The 24,648-nt window shown below is 38.3% G+C and overlaps 1 long non-coding RNA gene across 1 annotated transcript; it reads left to right on the forward strand.

Moving 5' to 3' along the window:
* Positions 1-1,256: 1,256 nt before the first annotated feature.
* LOC106505309 (uncharacterized) lies at positions 1,257-24,048 on the forward strand. The gene is made up of 2 exons (XR_014819610.1): positions 1,257-1,392; positions 22,813-24,048. It is a non-coding gene; the product is annotated as an uncharacterized LOC106505309 (long non-coding RNA).
* The last annotated feature ends 600 nt before the right edge of the window (positions 24,049-24,648 follow it).

Genomic DNA, 24,648 nt, shown 5'->3' on the forward strand with positions numbered 1-24,648 from the left:
GTATCTGGGACCCATAAAGAAACAAATCTTTTCTTTGTCATCCATGGAGCCATGGAGGAGTCTTGATCAAGACTGAACATATAAATGAAAGTATACTTTGCAGAGCTACTACATGGCTGCTTAGATGCATGTGCTTATGTGCTACAATGCCTCATGATTAGAATGGAGAATTCTAAAAAAGAATTGGGGAAATACTGTTATCTCAGGAACAAGATTTTGAGATCTTGAGAAATACTTCACCAGCATGTGACGTTAGAAAGTTAGTCTAACTGCCAAAAACACTGGGGTTCCTTGGCTTTTGTGACTACCCCTGGCTTTCTTAGGTTAGAAAACCAGTAAATGTCACCTGTTGAAGTGCTTTGCAAAAGGAGGCATTAAGCCAGCAGTTGGTTGAATACACACATGACACATACTATCTTGCTGAAACTGACAGCATTAATGGCCTGAACCTAGCCAGAACACAGACAGGGACTTGAACCCAGCCTAAACCCAGATCGGGACTTGAACCCATGTTTTAAATTAGCACTCACCCGATGTCTGGACTTCCTGAGGTTCAAGTTCTTTATGCCTCCATGCAGAACGAATTCAGTAGAGACAAAGTGATAGGCAAGAAATAGATTTGTTAGGACACTCATAAGAGATGCAAGAGGGCAGGCAAAGAAACTTTGCCCCCCAGGATTCAGTAGGCTACAGTTTTATCATCCAAGGGGAGTGGGGGTCGGAAAAGACCGCCTCTTCCTTTCTGGGAGTAGTGGCTCCTCCTTGGTATCCTGTAAGGTGTGTATTCAAATCAGCAGAAGGGCGGTCCTCAAATGCCTGCCCTTGGTCTGAACCTGAATGTAGGCCTCACCCCATCCCCCACTAAACTTCTGAGGCAATTCTCGCACTTCCACTAGTCAGGCAAGCCTGCCTTGTTCTGATGGCTTTTTTGAGCAATTTATTAACTTATAGTGATTTCTCAAAGTCCTCTAGACTTCCCTCTCTATCTATGAGTCTTTATTGGGGCTTCTGCAACTAGCTGTGCCTACTCTGTTCATATCATTACCAGCCTTACTTTGCCTTTCCACAGCAGACTAGCCGGCCTTTCTCCTATCCTTTTTTTCATCCTGATTTCAGAAAGGTCACCCTCTACTTCTTTTCCAAAGGGTGATTCAGGGATCCCTCATGGCAATTCCCAACAGAGCAATACCATGCACCTCCTGCTGCCCCATTTAAATGGTCTGAACTGCGTGGCTTTTCATCTACTCTCTCTTTAGAGTGAAGCTGCAAAGTGGAGAAGACTTGAATGGCCTTGTATCTTCAAAGAAGCTCCTTGAGCTCTGGAATGCAACCGAGTGGGAGAAACCACTGAACATCAGGAAATGTCAACAATGCAGCAGAAACCCCTGGCAGGTGATTGAAGCCTTACTTTAGGCATTTTCTAGAGCAAGGTCACCCACTCAGCTGAACAAGAAAACGGGTCTTATTTTTTTTCCCGTGGAAACAAATTTAATTGATTTTGAAATGCATTGATAACAGCGTGTGTGTAAATTTAAGTACCTACTTTTTAGGCAACTTTTTTAGACATTTATGTAAGTAATTTGATTGACAAATTAGGAATAATTATTACTAAAGAATTACCATTTCCAATAGTGTGAATTTTGGGTCCTAATAGGAAGCTTTGGACTTTGACTGGATAAAACATTTAAAAACACCTAAGATCAAACTAATTTTAATAGCTAAAACACATTTACATTTGCTTATAGTCTATTTCAAGTTTAACATTTAGGAAAATTAAAATATTCCCAAATACTATATGCCAAGGGTAGCAATTGGAAATTTAATTTACTTCTAAGAACAGAATACAGAAACACAGAATTAATAATTATAATTGATAGCTTCACTGTAAATAAAATAGGTATTAGATGGTGCATTCAGTAATTAAACACGCAGCATTTTATATGCAAATGTAAGGAAATAAACTCATGTCTTCAATGTTGCTTTTTATCTTAATATTCAGGAGTAATCACCATCAGTTTCTTGGTAAGTTTTTATAGCCAAAAACTTACATCTGACTGCTACTTGCTAAATATCCAAAAGAAGTTTCCCAACCAGGAATTATCAGTGATAAATATACAAACTAATGTTTTATATACTGGATTTATGGATGTTAATAATGATTAGCCATTATAAGACATAAGACATTCAAAATCAACACAGTAATGCTGTATTTGAAGTCCTTTAGACGTGAATGGCACTTACTCTGATCATTTTAAAAAATCGTACTTTCTACACAAGTGTAGTTACATTTTTAAAGTTTGATGGTCTCATTATTATAATTAGATCAATACAATATCTTTTGTTTAGATATAAGAAGTTGTTTCAAGGAATTTCTTTACAGAACACACAACACACACATATTCAGAATTTTCGAAATAGCAATTACTTCTTTAAATTTATACCCCAAAAATGCTTACTTTTTGTTTCCATCTAAGTATTTTAGTCTAAAGGAACCTAATAATCCTAACAACACAGCAAAACTTTGTTTTGTAAACACTTTATTATCAGCCTTTGTTTTCTGATACAATGCTTTAAAAATATCCTCTGCTGTATAAAGGACATTGTTGCAAAAAGGCAGCTCAAAACTTGTCCTTCCCTTCCTTTCATTGATCTGTTGCCTCTTAGGTAATATGAACAGCTGTCTCCAGCTCACCCACAAGCAAGCTAAACATAATAATAAGGTAGTGTTACTGGCCTGTATCTATGAATGATTATACAGAGGGTGCCAGTTCTTCTCCATTAAAGATAAGGTAACAAAGATACCATAGAGAAGAAATCTGGTTAGTAAAAACAAGGGAGTGCTGCTGAGTTGGTTATTTCTGTGGTAACCACTGTTTCCTCTTTCATGAGGGTTTCCAACAAGGTGAAGGCGCCCTCTGTAGGAGACTCCCAGTAAATGCTGCTTCTTTATATTTGGGTGACAACATACATTTCTCTTTCCCCTTTCGAATTTATAAACAAACAAACAATCAGACAAACAAACACAGTATCCTGTGTTAACAAGTTTTAAGTCTTTATAAATCTTAGAGGAAATTAGTATAAAGCCCATCAGCAGCTATGTAAATAGTGCCTTTGCGAAATGAGAGAAATGGAACACTAAGAAAGCTGTGCAGCATGTTGGTGTTTGATATTTACTGACATCGTAGTATGTAATAGGATGAGTACTATAAATTCAGACGAGTTGCTGAAAGCAGAAAGACAGAAGGTCTTTCTTGGCATAGTTGAGTGAATAGCGGATCTAAACAGAAGAATCCACATGCGAAAAGACACATTCGCCACCTAATAAATACACCTCCCCAAAAGGTCTTCTTATCTTCCCTTCTTATAAAGGTTACCATAATGCAGATTCATTATCAGTCCCACTGGGTAGCATATAGCTCAGTAAGAAATTGCTTTTGTTAGCATGCTCATAGAAAGAGATTAGCTATTTCACCGGATCTCTTGGGGCTATTTGAAATTTGGGGAATTCTCTCTGTAATTTAAAATGGAAGTTAAAGCCAATGTGAATAGACTAGGGAAAAACTCACAAATTAAACCTCTCCATCTGGAAGTTTCTTCATCGCTCATTGCAAAAGTACAAGCTAAAAATCACTTTTGGTACCGGTAGGGGAGATTTCATCAGCGATGATGCAATGACATGTATATTAATGTGTTAATAATTATGCATTTTGGTAACAAAGAAAAAAAAAGCTGAAATTTTAATTCAGAGCAGCAGTTTGGATTTGATTTTTGGTCTTTATCAGCCTTGAGTGTGACTTCGAGTTTGTTGCGGAAGCTATCTATTTCCATCTTCTGGATATGACTTTAGCCTCTATGGTTTGTGTGTAGGAGAGACTAGTACCACTTCTATTGCAAGTTAGGGGTTGAACAGGTGGACCTGGGAGCACAAGAGAAGGGCATCTCTGCCTCCTTTTACCTATCCCGCCACTCTTGGCCTTCATCATCAGCCCTTCTCTGTGGACCTATGTTCCCATAGCACTGGGTACACGCCTCAAAGAAAACAGCCATGTTTGGAGTTCCCTTTGTGCCGCAGTGGTTAACGAATCTGACTAGGAACCATGAGGTTGTGGGTTCGATCCCTGGCCTTGCTCAGTTGGTTAAGGATCCGGCGTTGCCATGAGCTGTGGTGTAGGCTGCAGACACGGCTCGGATCCCGCATTGCTGTGGCTCTGGCATAGGCCGGCGGCTACAGCTCCAATCGGACCCCTAGCCTGGGAACCTCCATATGCTGCGAAAGCAGCCCGAGAAAAGGCAAAAAGACAGAAAAAAAAAAAAAAAAGAAAAGAAAAGAAAACAACCATGTTTATGGAGTGATTTCTTGGGCCGCTCCCGCGGCATATGGAGGTTCCCAGGCTAGGGGTCGAATTGGAGCTGTAGCCACCGGCCTACGCCAGAGCCACAGCAACGCGGGATCCGAGCCGCGTCTGCAACCTACACCACAGCTCACGGCAACGCCGGATCGTTAACTCACTGAGCAAGGGCAGGGACCAAACCCGCAACCTCATGGTTCCTAGTCGGATTCGTTAACCACTGCGCCACGATGGGAACTCCCCTCAATATTTTATAAAGATGATCTCATTTTTTTTTTTTTTCTTTTTAGGGCCACACCTGTGGCATATGAAGTTCCCAGGCTACGGGGCAAATCCGAGCTGCAGTTACCACCCTATACCATGGCAACACCGAATCCAACGCCCATCTGCTGATCTATGCCATAGCTTGTGGTAACACTGGATCCTTAACTGATTGAGGCCAGGAATCAAACCCACATCCTCATGGATACTTGTCAGGTTCTTAATCCACTAAGCCACAATGCGAACTCCTAGATGATCTCATTTAATCCTCACAGCACACGGGAAAGCCAAGAAATCACTATTATCCCCAAACAAACATGAGGAAACTGAGGCTTGAGAGATTAAATGACTTGCCCAGTCTACCCCTGGGTCTGCTTTCTTTCCCACTATGATCTACTGCCTGCTGATTCTCACTTACTTTCTCACCTGACTGTCTTTCACAAGCTCAACTTCTGTGCGTCCCTGGCTTCCTAACGCAACTGCTTCGTGGATCCCCAGCCAGGACTCACACAGCAATCTGCTGTCCCTCTGGATGACTGAGCAGTGCTAAAGACTCTCCACAGCTATGCAGATTGGGATCCTTAATTACTCTAGACTCTTAGTGACAAGCTTTACATTTAAGCCAGTTTATCCAGAAGGATGCTGAATAAGCTCACATCATCATGTTAATAGGAGGTCAGGGCTCCAGTTGGTCTCAGAGGTGACTGCAGCCAGAGATTCAAACATCCCCTCATATCGTTTCTGATCTCCAAAGATATGTTTTTCTAGACGCCTTCCTAGTGTCTCAGTCTGGCTTCTGCCACACAGCTGGGTTCATGGTGCCCAACAGCCACCAATCCCAGTGCTTCTAAGTCCACCACGAAAAAGGGGTTGAGTTTGACTTTCTTGATCCCTAAGGTCAGGAATCCAAGACAGTTCCCTGATTGGGTCACTTTTTGGGTCACCCTGTGACAGATATATTTCTAGATTAAGAAGCTTGTTAAGGGCAGTTTTAGATAGTGATTAAGAGTGATGGGCTGTGTTGGAGTTCCTGTTGTGGCTCATCAGGTTAAGAACCAAATATAGTCTCCATACGGATGCGGGTTTGATCCTCGACCTTGTTCAGTGGGTTAAGGATCCAGCATTGCTGCAAACTACCACGAAGTTCACAGATGCAGCTCAGGTCCAGTGTTGCTGTGGCTATGGCATAGGGCTCCAGTTTGACCCCTTGCCCAGGAACTTCCATACGCCACAAGTGTGGCCATTACAAAAAAAAAAAAAAATAATGTATGGGGAGTAAAGTAACACACCCAGAATTCAAAATCTGGACTTTGTGTGACATATGACAAGTTTATATCCTGTGCCTTAATTTCCTTGTATGAAAAAAGGGAGGTAATAATTGTACCTATTTCATTGCATTTTATGATAATTAAATAAGTTGATATTAAAAACTTTGGATAGTGCCTGGTTCTGAATACATTAATTATCCCTGACTGTTTGGGTCTTGGGATTGAGACAAATATCCTCTCACAGATCAATCACTGTAGCCAAAGAGGCAGAGTCATTTAAGAGGACTGAAGCTCACTTTTAAGGGATATGCTGAGAGTAGGGACTCAGACATTTTCTAGAAGGAAAGAGGGACACTTATCTAGAAGAAAGGTTGAGAAATGCCAGACAGACAAATCAGCAGATGTGAACTATTTAACTAAGAAAAATGTATCATCTCCTGTACCAGTGGAGGGCCATTCAACCATCTTTGCATGTGTCTTCGATCAGCTCCATCTCCTCTTCCTTTCAGTGATAATTCTAAAATTCCCTCAAATTCTAGACCCTTCTCCTCCTGTACCAGATACATATTCTCTACTAATGCCCCTCCTTTTGATGCAATAGGTACTTTAGTATTGTCAAGTCTTCACCTTTTCTTGCTTAGAGTGTTGCTATAGCCTCCTAACTGACTGCCTTTCCCAGTCTCACCCTTCAACCATTCACATTATTTTCAGATCCATATTGGAACTTGAATATATTGTCCACATGAATCTGGTCACATACTCCCTAAACTTAGAACTCTTCAATGGCACCTCTTTACCTTTAGAATGAAGTCCAATATAGTACTGAGCATGACCCCCAAACCTTCTTTCCCTCTCCTATTTTGTACTTGAATACTCTTGTATGTGATTCTTATTTTAGGAAATTTAAAATGCTGAATTTGTAAATTAAATCATGCTACTCCTCTAGTAAAAAAGAGTTTCTTTCTTTTTTTTCTTTCTTTTTTTTGGGGGGCTGCTCCCATGGAATATGGAAGTTCCCAGGCTAGGGGTTGAATCAGAGATACAGCCACCAGACTACACCACAGGCATAGCAATATGCATCTGAGACCTACACCACAGCTCAGAACAACTCTGGATCCTTGACCTACTGAGTGAGGCCAGGGAGCAAACACTCAACCTCATGGATACGAGTCGGGCTCATTTCCTCTGTGCCACAACAAGAACTCCCCTTTCATTACTTCTTATTAGACTTCTTATCCCTCACTCTGCTCTCTTTCTTCATGGTGTTTTTTTTTTACTTTTGCTTTTCCATTGGATTGTTAACTTTTTTATTGTGTGACTATGTCTATGGCTAATAAGTTCCTCTAGAACATTTCTATTTCATTCCTTATTGTATTCTCTGCCCAGTAGAGTGATTATATGTAGAAGGTAAATGATATTCATTGAAAGATAAATGGTCTCTACAAGTAATATGCATTTACCATGCTTTTTCACATATCTGGCTTTCTGCTTCTGAGTACATCTTCCTGCATTTATTTGCTTAGCTAACTCTTTCTCCCCTTCAGGATATCTCTCCGAGAAAGATTCTCCAAACCTACAAAAGAACAATCTCACATGTCTATGCTATCACATTATCCTTTGTATACATCTATTTTATTATTTATTATACTTTATGTATATGTCTTAATTAATGACAGGGGACAGGCCCCATCATCTTTAATCATCTCTTAAAATGATGCTTAACATATAACAATCCTCAGGTGGAACTTTGCTTTCTTTAAGATACAGATTAAACTCTATTTGAAGACAAAAAAAAATTTTAAATGAGTGAGATTATAAAGAAAACATGATTTAAATAATTACATTATACTATTTAATAACTTTCCTAATAATCTGAACCTAAATGCTTCTCTTCTTATTTTTTTGTACTATTTAGCTACTATCCAATGTCTTGTGAAATCTATTAAAATTATTGCTTTGAACTGATATTTTCACCTTGGGTGGTTTAATTTTCTAATTTTATTTTTTTATGAAAGTACAGTTGTTTACAATGTGGTGACAATTTCTGCTGTACAGTAAAGTGACCAAGTCATATATATGCATATGTGTGTGTGTGTGTGTGTGTGTGTGTGTATACACACACATTTCTTTTCTTATATTATCTTCCATCGTGATCAATCCCAAGAGAGTGAACATAGCTCCCTGTGCTGTACAGAGGACCTCATTGCTTATCCATTTTAAATGTATAGTTTGCATCTACTAATCCCAACTTCCAGTCCATTCCGCTCTCTCCCACCTTCCTCCTTGGCAACTACAAGTCTAGAGCACCAGTGTGAGGTGGTACCTCATTGTAGTTTTGATTTGCATTTCACCAATAATTAGTGATGGTGAGAATTTTTTCATAGTCTTTTTCTGTTTCATAGATAGGTTCATTTGTACCATATTTTAGATTCCAGATATAAGTGATGTCATATAGTATTTGTCTTTTTCTGATTTACCTCACTTAGTATGATAATCTCTAGTTGCATCCATGTTGCCGATGGCATTATTGCATTCCTCTTATGGCTTAGTATTATTCCATTGTATATATCTACCACATCTTCCTAATCCATTCATCTGCTGATGTACAATTAGGTTGCTTCCATGGCTTGCATACTGTTAATAGTGCTGCCATGAGCATACAGGTACATGTATCTTTTTGAATTATAGTTTTTTTCAGATATGTGCCCAGGCATGAGATTGCTGGATCATATGGTAGTTCTATATTTCATTTTCTGAGGAGCTTCCTTATGGTTTTCCACGGGGGTTTTACCAATTTACATTCCCACCAACAGTGTAGGAGATTCCTCTTTTCTCTACACTGTCTCCCACATTTGTTATTTATAGAATTATAAATGATGGCCATTCTGACCAGTATGAGGGGGACATGTCCAAAACATTCTCTAGGCATTGCAAATGAACTATGGCCCCAAACTTCATAGGCTGAAGTCTTAACACCACATGTGACAGTATTTGGAGATAGAGCATTTAAGAGGTAATTACCTAAATGAAATCATTAGGATGTGGTCTTAATTTGATAGGATTGGTCACTTTATAAGAAGAGGGAGAGAGAAGAGAGGTCATATGAGGACACTGCAAGGAGGTGGCTGTCTGAATGCTAGAAGGGGAGCTCTAACTAGAAACCAATAAGCCAGCACCTTGATCTCAGACTTCCCAGCCTACAGAACAGTGAGAAACCAATTCTGTTGTTTAAGCCACCCAGTCTATGATATTTGGTTGTGGCAACCTGAACAGATTAAGACACAAGTGTATATGTCTAGGAGCTGACTTGCGTGATGGTAGAGTGGACATATCTTCAAATTATTATATCAATTTATATTTTGAAAGTTGTTCTACACCTGTCACAATATCTGACAATCTAAAACTTTTGAAATTTTGGCAGCCAAACGAATATAAAATGGAAACCGACTTCAGTTTTATTTTACTTTTCCTTATTACTAAGATTGAGTATTTTCCCGTATATTGTTTAGCCTTTTGGATTCTCTTCTTCTGTCAAGTGTCTGTTCTTTTTCCCATTAAGAACTGTACCCCTTATGGAGTTCCTGCTGTGGTGCAACAGGATCAGCAGCAACTTGGGAGCTCTGGGACACAGGTTCAATCCCCAGCCAGGTACAGTGGGTTGAGGATCTGGCATTGTCGCAGCTGTGGCTTAGTTCTTAGCTCAGCTTGGACCTGATCTCTGGCCAGGGAGCTCCATATGCCTCAGGGCATCTGGAAAAAAAAATTGTACCATTTATATTTTTTTCTTTTTGATGGTTAGAATTTATTTACGTATTCTGAATAATAATCCTTTGTCAGTTGTATGTGTTGAAAATTTATTTCCCCGAGTCTGTAGCTTTTATTTTCTTTGGGATAGTTTTTGATGAACATTCTTAATTTAAATGTAGCCAGATTCTTTTTTTTTTCTTTATAGAGTTCTCTTTTTGTGTCTGGCATAAGAAATTTTCCCTACCCTAAGAACACAAAATTAATCTTTAATTCTTCTAAAGCTTTCCTTCCTTCCTTTCTTCCCTTCTCTTTTCCTTCCTTCTTCCCTTCCTTCTTTCCTTCCTTTCTCTCTTCCTTCTTCCTCTCTCTCTTTCTTTCTGTTACCAAATGATATTGTGATAAAATACATATACCATAAAATTTATCATCTTAGTCATTTTTCAGTGCCCAGTACAGTTATGTTAACTATATACACATTGTTATATATCAGATCTCTAGCACTTTTTCATCTTGCAGAACTGAAGCTCTAGACTCATTAACATCAACTGCCCATTTCCTCCTCCCCTCCAGCTCTGGTAACCACATTATACTTTCTGTTTCTATGAGTTTGACTGCTTTAGATACCTCATCTAAGTGGAATCATTGGGGTTGGTCTTTTTGTGACCAGTTTATTCCACTTAGCATCATGTCCTCAAGAGGCATCCGTGTTGTAGCATATGACAAGACTGACTTCTTTTTAAGGACAAATAATATTCTATTGTGTATATATTCCACATTTTCTTTTTTCTGAGAGACTATATTTATTGTTTATATTTCAAATAAAAATATTTTCCCAAAGTCTTTGGTGTGCACTTCAGGACAAATAACACTTACATATGAAGGGGAATGCTAAGTGGTTTCAAATAGATAGAAGCAAAACATATTTGGAAAACATAAATTCAGATTTTGTAGTAAATAAAAGAATGCCACCCCCTACATGTAACAGCCACGTCATGCTTAATAACTTTCATTTAAGTCTTGACCAATTAATTTTCTAATACTTTATAAAACATAAAAAAAGTTTCTTTAAGAAGAACCAAGTTCCTCTTAAGAAATGAGAATTACTTACAATTTGATTAGATTTAGGCAAACAAAAAATAGTACAGCAAACTAGAAACACCATATATGAGATTCTAATGCAAATGTTGGTTCTTACCTATTTAAAGAAAAACCTTTGAAAATCTTCTCCCAGGTAGGAGGAGGTCAGCAGCATCTTTGCGGGCCTGAGGGATGGCTTTCTGCTTTGCATAGTGCTAAGCCCCCAGATCACATTCTCCTGGTCCCCTGCAAGGCTGAGCTGGACAGTTGGCTCCTCCCTATATTTAGTCCCCAAAACCCAGTTTGATTACTTTCTTGTCCGAAGATTACTGTGTTTGCAATTTTATCAACTACAGAAACAAAATATTGCCATCATTTCAATGTGTAATAGGTAATGTTGCCTGCTTTGCATGTAAACTTAGTATGGTTTCTCTGTGTGCTTATTTTGCTTTTATTGAAAACACTGTAAATCTCTTCACTTGAGATCTCCCCTGAGAACAGATTTGTCCCATTAGGCAGAATCATCCTCAACATGATAGCATTAAAAGACTTGCCCAGTTCCCAACTCTACACTCTCATCTCCCCTCCATCTTCAGAGCAGCTCAGCTTCTGTTTCTGTAGAACCCCATGTCACATGGTGTGATGAATAGTCTGACGTGCCTGAGATTTTTACCACATTTTCTTTATTCCATTATCCGTTGATGGACAATTAGGTTGCTTCCACCTCTTAGTTGTATTAAAGAATGCTGCAGTGAACTTGAGTATGCTGCCATCTCTTCAAGATCCAGCTTTAAATCCTTTTAGGTATATACCAACAACTGAAATACCAGAATTACACAGTGTATCTATTTTTAATTTTTTGAGGAATCTTTACACTATTTCCCATAATGGCTGCATCATTTTACATTTTCACCAGTAGTGCACAAGCGTTCTGGTTTTCCACTTTCTCACCAGCTCTTATTCCCCACCCCAACCCCCCTTTTAAACTGTAGCTATCCTCTAAGGTAGGAGGTGATATGTTATTGAGGGTTTGATTTACATTTTCCTGATAACTGATGACACTGAACATCTTTTCCTATGCTTATTTTCCATTTATACATCCTCTTTGGAGTATGTATTTATTGCTGTTGAGTTGTAGGAGTTATTTATATATTCTGGAATTTAACATACACATACATTTTGCAAATATTTTCTCCCATTCTGTAGACTGTTTTCACCTTATTATTTCCTTTGCTACAGAGAAGTTTAAAGTTTGGTATAGTCTCATTGATGTATTTTTTGCTGTTGCTGCTGTGCTTTTGGTGTCATATCTAAGAAATAATTGCCAAATTTTGTGTCCTAAAACTTTTGCCCTGTGTTTTCTTTTTTTTTTTAATAATTTCATAATTTTAAGTCTCACATGAAAGTTTTTAATCCATTTTGAGGAGTTACATTTATTTTCAATCCAGTTGGGTACTCCATCTTTTAAATGAGTCATTTAGTTCTGTTACACATACTGTAATCTCTAATATTTTTGTATTTATATCTATCATCTTATTTTGTAGTCTTATTTTTCCCACTTTTTAAATTCTGTATTTTGATTCCTTGCCTTTTAATATCTATTTATGACTTACTTGAGACAACCAGCACTGTGATGGCTGCCAAATAATGCTCATCCATTTCCATTCTTCCTTCTATATTTACAAGTTATCACTGCATTGTAAAAAGGAGCTTTTTTCTTCTTCTCAAATTATTTATTACTTTATTCAAATCATTACAATTCATTTGCTCTTCTTTATTTTCATGTTAAAATTGGCCCAGACTTGGCAGTAAGGGCCTCTTCCAGCTGGCTCCTGTCATTTTGACAGGCCACTGTCATTCTTTGGGAGTTCCTTCATTTTTGGCACAAGATCCAGGTCCATCTTGTGCTTTTCATGCCCCAGTTCTGGAATTAGCAATTTCTCCAAGGAATCCCAGCTCTTTGGGGGTGGTAGTATACAGGATACCAAGATTTCTATTATGTCTCATTCTTTCTAGGCTCTCTCAGTAAACAAGGTAGAGATTTTTTATAAACAAAATACATATTTATAAACAAAACATAGGAAAAAAATTGTCACACACAGGTATATTTTCTGAACTCTATTTTCTTCTGTCTTTAGCATCTATCATCTATCTACCTGGCCGGTGAGTTTTATATATTTCCAGTTCCAATGCAGTTATACCAGTGTGTTCATTCTAACTTAGTTTCTCCACTTTCCGTGTTCTGATAGTGAGAAATCGGACTCCCGTTACCCTCAATGTATTTACTTATGGTCCAGTATTCTTGTATGTAAACAATATTCCCAATCTGTTAGCCATCTCCTTGGTCTTGGTCTTTCTGCTGTCTTTTCATCCTATGGTATTGCAACTGCCTCCTCTGTTGACTGCTAAGCCAACTCCAGCTCCATCACCATCTTCCCAGCCTCACTGCATGATCAACCCCATCAATTTCTGGTATTTCTTTGAACCCCACATGCACCACCACTTCCTTGACTCTTTTCAGCCTTGGCCACATTCCACAAGAAGCAAAGGAAAGGCAGAAAGGGACATGATAGTGTGGTCCTGAAATTTGAAGCTAAAATTTATCTGGGTGTTTAAAGGCTCACAGGCTAAATCAGGTTTTTATGTTCTGCTTCTGGCTTGAACATCCCCCTTTCATTTACTTATTGGTCTCAGAACACCTTACTTTCTCACCAGCAAATGATGTGTTCAAAAAGATTTTTAAAAATTAATTTATCCAGAATTTTTTGCTCTTTTCAAAGGTTGGTCTTGGTACTTGGTTCTTTGTAATAATAGAGAGAGAGCTGGAAGTAAATATTTAAATGTAATATCTGAGGTTTTAACATTTTAACCAAATGAATGAATTTTGAAATGGATGTAAGTGCCTGGTTCCTTGGAATTGGGGAAGGAAATGCTACCCTAATTGACTTTTCCAAAGGCATATACTAAAAATTTTTAAAGGATGATTCATATTTTTGAATGTATCCTGACTTTCTACTAGAGCTCTTCTTAATTGCAAAAATAGGCAGAGAGTGATATACTTGCTGGAAGGAGGAGGAAAAGAGTAGGAAGGTATTCAAGGTTTTCAACCTCAATTGAACCCAAGTAACTTTCTTGGATTTGCATTTTATTTGTCTTTATTCCACTTTGTTAGGAGAAAGTGTTCCTATGCTAGAAATAAAGATTGCAATCACTGATTGAATAGATGCAATATTTCTTTGCAGATAAAAGCTCTGCTATCTCAGGCATCTTATTTTCTTATCCTAGGACAACAAGAAAATACATGAAGACCATCTTCTGTGTTCTCTATGCCATCCTTTATCCAAATATTATCACTATTTCCCTGGATTTCTATATTAGGCAACTAAAAGGTTGAATGGCCAAACTTTGTAAGTAGTAAAGTAATACATGTCTAGTTGCAATAGTCCCCCTGAGACCATAATTGTCTCAAACTTCCCAATGTAATTTAAAATAATTTTAAAAATATTTCTGCATTTTTCTCATGGAATGTGAGAATGAGTCAGACTGTGATGGATCTGCATACATTCCTTCCTGTCCCACTTCCTCCTTCCAATAATTAACTCAGTATAGTAGCTCAGGTACATTTGAAAATTCTGATTTGCTCCCTGGAAATAGTCCTCAGTTGTCTTCAGCCAGTAGACACATTTTTTTCAGTCTCAGGGTCACTGTTCTGTGTCCTGGGGTAATGAACATGCATTTTAGGGGTACAGAGAGAATCTTTTTTTTTTTTTCTTCTTATGGCTGCAATGCAAAAGTAATGAAAGCAAAAAAATATGCTAAAATGTGTGGCATTTTGGTTTGTTTAGTTTTATTCTTAGACTTAATATCTTGTAACCTTTAGTATTTGGGGAGGCATACCTGCAGCCTATGGAATTTCCTGGGCTGGGGTCAGATCAGAGCTGCAACTTCAAGACTATGCCACAGCCATAGCAACACTGGATCCAAGTCGCCTCTGTGAACTTTGCTGTAGCTTGTGGCAACAATGGATCCTTAACCCACTGAGTGAGGCCAGGGATTGAACCTGGATCCTCATGGAGACAGTGTCATGGCCTTAACCTGCTGAGCCACATTGGGAACTCTGGTACAGAGAGTCTTGACATGCTCATTTGGAATGCTTAGACCAGGTTCTCACTGTCTCTGCAGTTGACATGCAAGAATGTGCTCCTGATTGCTTCTCTCAGACATTCTACAGTCTTGTAGAAAGGAGGCTTTAACTGAGGCAGATTATCTTAGAGAACAGAGCAGGAAGAAACAGTCACCACTAAACCTGCCATCCATGGAGCCCACTCTATTTCGGACTTCTGATTATTGGGGCTAATAAACCCACTCTGTTGTTTGTGCATTTTTGGTCTTCTCAACATAAAAAAAGTCCTAAGAGACAGCAACATTAAAGAAAAAATGAAACAAAACCAACAAAGTGTATAAATCATGAGAAAAATAATTTATGGTTTTGAGTATGACTTAAAGACAAGAATTAGAGGAAGGGTGGGAGTTCCTGTTGTGGCTCAGCAGCAACAAACCTGACTAGTATCCATGAGGATCCAAGTTCAATCCCTGGCCCCACTCAGTGGATTAAGTATCTAGCATTGCTGTGAGCTGTGGTATAGGTTGCAGAGGTGGCTCGGATCCTGCATTGCTGTGGCTGAGGCGTAGGCTGGCAGCTGTAGCTCCAATTCGACCCCTAGCCTGGGAACTTCCAGGCTCCAAGTCAACCCCTATGCCATGAGGATGGCCCTACAAAGACAAAAAAAAAAAAAAAAAAAAAAAAGGCAAGGGTATCCATGCTTTGCAAAAGTTGGGCAAATGATAAGAATCTTTTTGTAAACTGACTTTAAGGGGACAAAAATGAATAATGATGAATAATAGCTTATTAATTTTTAAAAAGTATGCATTAAAGGAGCAATACAATGCCAGATCCAAAGTGTTTGAGGCAAATTTACCTTTGTAGGAGTTCACAATTAGAAACCTAGCATCAGACATTGTCATACTTTGGTCACATCACAAACACTGCATTTAGAAGTCTAAGATTTTCTTGTTTGTTTTAAGCTTTATCTAGGCAGGCACAATTCTTTTTTGATTCTGTACTAAAGGTGTTTGTCACCAATTTTGTGGAAGACAAAGAACTTTAAAAGACAGGATGAATCTAAGAGGGACCCAGACTTTCTCTACATAGCCAGAAATATTAAGGCAAGTCCTTTTATTAAAAAAAATCTTGACAAGATAAAGCAGCAGAAAGAACAAATAGTCAGTGATTCCATTAATATGATGTGCCTAGAATAGGCAAATTCACAGAGATGTTAAAGTAGGGTGGAGGTTGCCAGGATTTGGGGGAAGGGAGGCTGGGGAGTCACTGTTTAGTGGAGGAGGAATCTCTGGGAAGATGGAAAAGTTCTAGAGATGGATGGTGGAGTGTTGCCCAATATTGTGAATATACTTAATGCTGCTGAAGTGTACACTGAACAAGGGTTAAATGGTAAATTTTGTATATTTTTACTGTAGTACCCACGGATAGCTCAAAATTCGATGCATAAATTCAATTATAAATGCTTCCAATTTTTCCCCCAACAACAAGAGTCCATGTGGGATGGCTAACAGGATGAAGAGAAGCCAGGTGAGAGTTTAAGAGGGGCCAAGGGACGCAGCATGTACTTAAGGCAGGGCAGATTTTCTCTCTCTCTCTTTCTTTTAAACAAATGTTTTACTGTTTTATTCAATGTGTGGAAATTGTCACTGTCTCACTAACATGATTTCAAAGAAAATTGGTTTAAAAATGCTAGGCATTTTTGAGGTCACTTATAAGTGGAACCAAAAAAATGTTGCAAGTGAACTTATTAACCATACAAATGTACTCACAGATGTAGAAAACAAACTTATGGTTACCAAAGGGGAAAGGCAGGGCAGGGATAAATTAGGAATTTGTAATTAACAGATACACACCTAAAATAGATGAATAATAGGGACCTACTGTATAGCACAAAGAACTATGTCCAGTACATTGTAATAACCTATAATGGAAAATAATCTGAAAAAAAAATACATATATATGTGTGTGTTTTATATATATATACATATATCTGTGTATATATATACATCAGTTATAACTGATTAACTTTGCCGTACACCTGAAACTAACACGATATTATAAATCAACTATACTTCAATTTTTAAGAATGCTAGACATTAACGTCTAGATTTTAAAATATAATAGGTAACTTTGGCATCAGTGATTCTCCAGATGGAGGAAAATATTACCTTCAACCTGGGGACTATCATCTATTTATCCATTAAAGTGTGAATTATAGGTGTTCCCGTCGTGCATCAGTGGGTTAAGGATCCGGCCTTGCCGTGAGCTGTGGTGTGGGTTGCAGACGTGGCTCGGATCCCACTCCCAGAGCTATGGCTCTGGTGTAGGCTGGTGGCTACAGCTCCAATTCGACCCCTAGCCTGGGAATCTCCCTATGCCGCAGGAGCAGCCCTAGAAAAGGCAAAAAGACAAAAATAAAAATAAAAACATAAAAAATAAAGTGTGAATTCTAGGTTAAAGCATTGCCAGGTAACACTCTAGCCTGGGCTGGGAATTCTCCTGGGATGGAGATTTTATTGTTTCTTGAGGCAGCATATTCTACCTTTATACAGCTGGGACCACTAGACTGTGCCCCTTAAATTGAGCAGAAGCCCACAGTCCTCATTCCACGCATACAACATATCCAACTTTCACATAATAATACTTGATATATATATATATATATATATATATATACTTTATACAACTCACAACATATATGCACCATGCTAAATGTTTTAAGTGTACCATCTCATCCTTATCCTTGTAACAACTGTAGGAAGTAATTGTGTTTTTATTCCTAGATATTTCCATTTTTATAAGAAAATCATTAGCTCTTATGTTAAAAAACAAACAAATAAACAACCTAGCCAAGTACACCTCCTTAAAGAGTTTCCAGGACCTGGCCATCTGCTTGCATTAAAGCAAACTCCATTTTCTGCTTCAAATTCTTTCACATATTCTTAAATTGGTAATATTTAAGGGCACAAGATGATGAAAATTCATAATCTTGGTGATTTCCCCCAAACATAATGTAATGAACTTCACTTGCAAAGCTCTCAGCACATATTCTCCTGAAGCATGAAAATTGAGCTCACTTCCTCTTTTTGAGTTAAATAAACTATTGAGATCCCCTAAATATTCTTTGATTATAGGTACCTTATCTGTGACAAATGAACCCAGTTTTCCACACTTAGACTACATTTCTTAATTTTCTTGCCAGTAATGATTATTTCCCACTAGTTCAAATATGTTAGTTAATTGGGACTCAATATTATAATTCCCATGATTTCTAAAAATACCTGGATTTTGCCTTGGGCTGTGGTACCCAGACTAGACACAGTTACATTAGAGGAAGCAGGTGTCTATTTTCAATTGGATTTAGATACAGCAAACACAAAGGTAAAATCAGATTCTGATTTATAAATATTTTTCATACATGTACTAATTCTTTATCCTTCTGCAATATTATTATGTAATTTGGATTTGTGGCCTTGGTGGACAACACTAAAGAAAGAGGTTTGAAGGGTTTAGTGACCCATATTCTCAGTTAGACTCATCCAGCTTTTAACCAAGACTTTTAACCAAAACAATTCCGACTAGGAACCCTGAGGTTTCGGGTTTGATCCCTGGCCTTGCTCAGTGGGTTAAGGATCTGGCGTTGCCATGAGCTATGGTGTAGGTCGCAGATGTGGCTTGGATCTGGTGTTGCTGTGGCATAGGGCAGCAGCAACAGCTCCAATTAGACCCCTAGCCTTGGAACCTCCATATGCCACAGGTGCGGCCTTAAAAGTGCAAAAGACAAAATAAATAAATAAATAAAAATATGGATTCATGACAAAGGAACACTTGTGATAAGTGGAGGGTTCAAAAAACCCAAATGATTAAAACTTGAAATGCTTTGTTCAACCACAGAGAGCTCTCTTGATTTAAAATATTTTATGTAGGGAGTTCCCGTTGTGGCTCAGCCAAAACAAATCTGGCTAGCATCCATGAGGATGTAGGTTCAATCCCTGGCTTCGCTCAGTGCATTAGGATGAGGCATTTCTGTGAGCTGTGGTGTAGGTCACAGATGCGGCTCAGATCTGGCATTGCCGTGGCTGTAGTGTAGGCCAGCAGCTGCAGTGCCAATTCGACCCCTCACCTGAGAACCTCCATATGCTGTAGGCGTGGCTCTAAAAAAAAGACAAAAAGTATACATATACATTTTATGTCAACACCAGTTTCTTTGCATTTCTTTCTGTTCCCTCCATTCCTCATTACTGGATTTTTAAAAATCTAAATGAACATACAGGTGAGTTTTTTGACTCATTTTAATTACTTCATACCACTTTTCTCTATTGTTAAAGATCTTCCTTTGAAATTCTTTTTTTTTCTTCTTCTTCTTCTGTTTGAGGCTGCACCTGTGGTATGTGGAGTTTCCACGTTCCCAGGCTGGGGGTTGAATCGGCAACATCAAATTCTTAACCCACAGAGCAAGGCCAGGGATTGAAACTGCATCCTCAGGGACACTATGTTGGGTTCTTAACTCCTTGAGCCACAACAGGAACTCCCTTCCTTTGAAATCCATACTCCATCCCACTACTTACAACCCACAACATGCTGGCTGTGTAAACTCTTACTTTCTCCCCATCATGTCAAGTGAGACTTGGTTAAAAGCTGGATAAGTCTTACTGAGAATATAGGTCACTAAACCCTTCAAACCTTCTTCAGTGTTGTCCCCTAGGCAACAAGGTTTGCTTCTTCCAGGAGTAAATGGTTCAGACTACACTTGATTTTCACTGGTTTGTGGAACTCAGCACTAAATACCTTCACAACTCCTTGGCATGAAAGGCACTAATTTGGACCTTTCATCTATTAAATAGGACTTCTCTATTAGAATTTAAATACAAAATTAAATTTAAATGTGTTTTAAAATTAAATGTAGTTTTGGGCGATGTCCTAAGAACCTCGGGCTTAGTAATTCACTGAATTTTTTTCAACAATCCTGGGAGATTATTTCATTGTGCAGATGCAGAACCCAAGTCACAGAAAAGCTAAGTGACTTGATCATTATCAAATAGCTGGTAAGTTTTGAAGCCAGAATCTGAATCCTGGATGTCTGTGGTGAAGTCCTTGCTTTTCATCATTAGGCCTTAGAGAGCAACATAATAAATATGTGGACTTAAACCTGGGATAGGAGGGCAAACGTAGAAGAAGAAAAAACAAGATCTTTTGCCCTCTCCATTGAGTCTCTGCAGCGTTTAATCCAGATTCTTTCTTCAGGCTCGTGCTCTCTCTCCTCTTTCTCTCTCACATGCACACACACACACCACTCACATGGAGTCAGACTTCTGACTTCTAAAAAGCTAACATTCTGAATGATCCAGAGCCACAGTGCTGGGTCTCAGGCACAGGACTCTTTTCTGCTAAGGTGTGTTAACATTGTCTTTCTACTCTCCGCTCTGGTAGTGAGAATTAGGTTAAGAATTTAAATACAGGAGTTCCCATCGTGGCTCAGTGGAAACGAATCTGACTGGTATCCACAAGGACGTAGATTTGATCCCTGGCCTTGCTCCGTGGGTTAAGGATCCGGCATTGCCCTGAGCTGTGGTGTAGGTCACAGACATGGCTTGGATATGGAGTGGCTGTGGTGTAGGCCGGTAGCTTCAGCTCTGATAGGCTACCCCTAGCCTGGGAACCTCCATATGCCACAGGTGCAGCCCTAAAAAGACAAAAATTAAAAAAAAAAAAAAGAATTTAAATACAAAAGATAAATTTAAATATGGAGGAATAGAGTCATTTTGCTGTACAGCAGAAATTGACAGAATACTGTAAATCGACTATAATAAAAAATTAAACCAGGGAGTTCCCATCGTGGCGCAGTGGTTAACGAATCCGACTAGGAACCATGAGGTTGCAGGTTCGGTCCCTGCCCTTGCTCAGTGGGTTAGGGATCCGGCATTGCCGTGAGCTGTGGTGTAGGTTGCAGACGCGGCTCGGATCCCGCGTTGCTGTGGCTCTGGCGTAGGCCAGTGGCTTCAGCTCTGATTCAACCCCTAGCCTGGGAACCTCCATATGCCGCAGGGGCAGCCCAAGAAATAGCAAAAAAAGACAAAAAAAAAAAAAAATTAAACCAAACTAAACAAAATATGGAGGAAGAGATATACATAAAAAGATGCCCACCCATGGTTTACTGTAAACCACATTAAAACAGTTATTAATGTTAATTATTTTAATCCACTTTCTATGTTATCCACATATTCCTGCCTCACCCCCCCCCCCCCCACAACTAGAATTTGCAGCGTAGTAGACCAGCACACATTTCATGCCTTGGTAATCAAAATTATTAAAATAATCATAACAACACTTTGCACTTACTGAGTACCTTTCATCCAAGAATCTCAAAACCCTTTCTAAACATTAATTAGTTCTCCCAACGCTTCTACCAGAGAGATAAATGTCGTTATCCCATTTCCCTGGTGAGGAAACTGACACACGGAGGTTTGACCAGCCCCAGGCTATTCTATGGACTGTGGCAGTTCTGAGGGTGAGATCTCTGAAAATATGATTCCCCCCCATGCTGTTCATCCCTCTTTCATTACTTGACATTCATTCTAAGCAGGATGAGTTCCCAGAGTTGTTTTAAAATTGCCAATGAGCTGTAAAATAATTTTCAGAATATATACAAATCCCCAACGAAACTATTAAAAGTAGGACCGTAGGAATAGGATAGCATATGAACATTTCCCTGACATGCATTTCCAAATCTCTTTTCCCCAAATGTCAAAACAAATAAGACTAACGTCAACAGTCAATTGGTACTTGCCATGAGTCTTCTACAAGTTTTCATAATTATGCCACATCACTGTTTGTACTTTCCGTATTCAGTTCCTCTTGGTGTTTCACATAGAAAAGTTTAACTCTCTAGCTGATTCAATTCATTTTACGTTTGGATATTGTGAATAAAAATTGAGAATATCTGCATACATTCCTTTCATACTTACAGCGCTAAAAACTTTAAATACAGACAAATGTATTTGGAGGAAAAAAAGCCCTTGAGCTTCTAAGAAGAAGCTTTTGTTTTTTTCTTTCTGCCTTGACATCCTAGTTACCTCTTCATTCTGTGCCTTTTCTAAGTGATTTTTTTTTTTTCTATTTTTCAGTTTTCTGGAGCTAAGTCATTTTTTGCTTTTGTTGTAGATAGTCAAAGTGAACAAATGGCCACTGCAAAGAAGGCAGCACTCACTATATCCACTTATACAACAACAATTTACACGTATGTGTTATTACAGATGAGATAGAATTTTGGGGAGTCAGACAATTATATCCCAGACAAAAATTTATGGTACCAGAAGGATATAGATAGTGTCATATGTATTCAAATCCTATAAACAAATTCAGAACTAGTTATGCTAATGTTTTATGGATGTTAATTATAGAGTCTAGATCTCCTAATGTTAAGTTAGAGTCTTTTAAAGAGATAATATTAAGTTTGGTTCCAGAGCATTTACTTATTCAAGTCTAGAAATATAGTTGAGTCAGAAGAAAAAAGTGACTTATATTTGCTATTCTTTTTGTCATTTACTAATAGCCTAAAGCTGTACAGGTAAACTCACTTTTATTTACAGCATATGAACTTTGTCTTATAAAATTTTATCAAATTATCCACCATCTTAATATTTTAGCCCTATCAAAATATTTCTCATTTTCATCCACTTTCTCTCTTTATCTTACTTTTCCTTACTTTTTTGTTTATCTTTTATGCACCCTCTTGCTATTCTCTTTCCTAAAATCTCACCACCAAAGAGTTGTTTGAAAATATCCTCCACCAAGCAATGTGGATCCAGAATATTTTTATCCCTTTGTAATGAGATGTATGTTGGTTTTTCTAAACTCTGGTGATGTTATCTAATTAGATTGCTTGTCATAATCATTAACATAGTTCTTGTATCTGAGAAGTAACCTAGTTTTAGAAGCCAGAATGACTATTTTGTTCTAATTGAGCATTCTTTCAATTTACATATAGGTAGCTGTGGTTTTTTTTAACCTCGATGCCTTCATCTTCTGGATTTCCTATTTTGGAACACCTCATAATTTCTCATGCCATTAATATGCATCCCATTTTGTATGACATAGAAACTGAAGATTACATGAACTTGAGTTTCTGAAAGGTGAACATGTCGGAAAATAAAGAGAAAGCTGATAATTGCAGTAACTCTGGTTCATTCAAGACACAAAGTGGATGCTTGGATATACGTTTGAGAACTATCCTTCTAAAAACTAAATTACTTCTAAAGGCTAAATTAAGGCTTCATTTCTTTGGGGAAACCTTTCATCATCTGTGATTGTCTGAAAAGGATGGTGTATATTTCACATGTCTCTAATTTATTTAGAAATGCTTCTTTCCAATACTTACCTCTAAATACACTGCAGCACTATTCACAATAGCTAAGACACGGAAACAACCAAAATGTCCATTGACAAATGAATGGATTAAGAAGATGTGGTACAAATAACAAGTGCTGGAGGGGCTGTGGAGAAAAGGGAACCCTCCTGCACTGTTGGTGGGAATGTAAACTGGTACAGCCACTATGGAGAACAGTTTGGAGATACCTTAGAAATCTATACATAGAACTTCCATATGACCCTGCAATCCCACTCTTGGGCATCTATCCGGACAAAGCTCTACTTAAAAGAGACACATGCACCCGCATGTTCATTGCAGCACTATTCACAATAGCCAGGACATGGAAACAACCCAAATGTCCATCAACAGATGATTGGGTTCGGAAGATGTGGTATATATACACAATGGAATACTACTCAGCCATAAGAAAGAATGACATAATGCCATTTGCAGCAACATGGATGGAACTAGAGACTCTCATCCTGAGTGAAATGAGCCAGAAAGACAAAGACAAATACCATATGATATCACTTATAACTGGAATCTAATATTCAGCACAAATGAACATCTCCTCAGAAAAGAAAATCATGGGCTTGGAGAAGAGACTAGTGGCTGCCTGATGGAAGGGGGAGGGAGTGGGAGGGATCGGGAGCTTGGGCTTATCAGACACAATTTAGAATAGATTTACAAGGAGATCCTGCTGAATAGCATTGAGAACTTTCTCTAGATACTCATGTTGCAACAGAAGAAAGGGTGGGGGAAAAACTGTAATTGTAATGTATACATGTAAGGATAACCTGACCCCCTTGCTGTACAGTGGGAAAATAAAAAAATTATAAAAAAAAAGAAAAAAAAGAAGATGTGGTATATATACACAGTGGAATACTATTCAGCCATAAAAGACAATAAAATAATGCCATTTGCAGCAACATGGATGGAATCAGAGACTCATACTAAGTGAAGTCAGTCAGAAAGAGAAAGACAAATACTGTATGGTATCACTTATATCTGGAATCTAATATATGGCGCAAATAAACCCTTCCACAGAAAAGAAACTCATGGACTTGGAAAACAGACTTGTGGTTGCCAAAGTGGAAGGAGTAGGGTGGACTGGGAACCCGGGGTTAATAGATGCAAACTATTGCCTTTGGAATGGATAAGCAATGAGATCCTGCTTTATAGCACTGAAAGCTATATCTAGTCACTGATGATGGAACATGATGGAGAATAATGTGAGAAAAAGGATGTATGTATGTATGTGTGCCTGGGTCAATTTGCTGTGCAGTAGATAATTGACAGACCACTGTAAGCCAACTATAATGGAAAAAATAAAAATTGTTAAAAGAAAAAATATATAAATAAGTAAATAAATACAATTTTCACCTATCTGACACTGTCAGCTAACTAAACCCTTGAGTCACTAAGAACAGATTCAATTCACCCCCTCCCTTACCC

This window comes from Sus scrofa, chromosome 11, assembly GCF_054392235.1.
Source record: "Sus scrofa isolate SSC_HxYL_T2T_F1_AM1 chromosome 11, Sscrofa_HxYL_maternal_Yorkshire_Landrace_v2.0, whole genome shotgun sequence".
Classification (NCBI taxonomy): Eukaryota; Metazoa; Chordata; class Mammalia; order Artiodactyla; family Suidae; genus Sus; species Sus scrofa.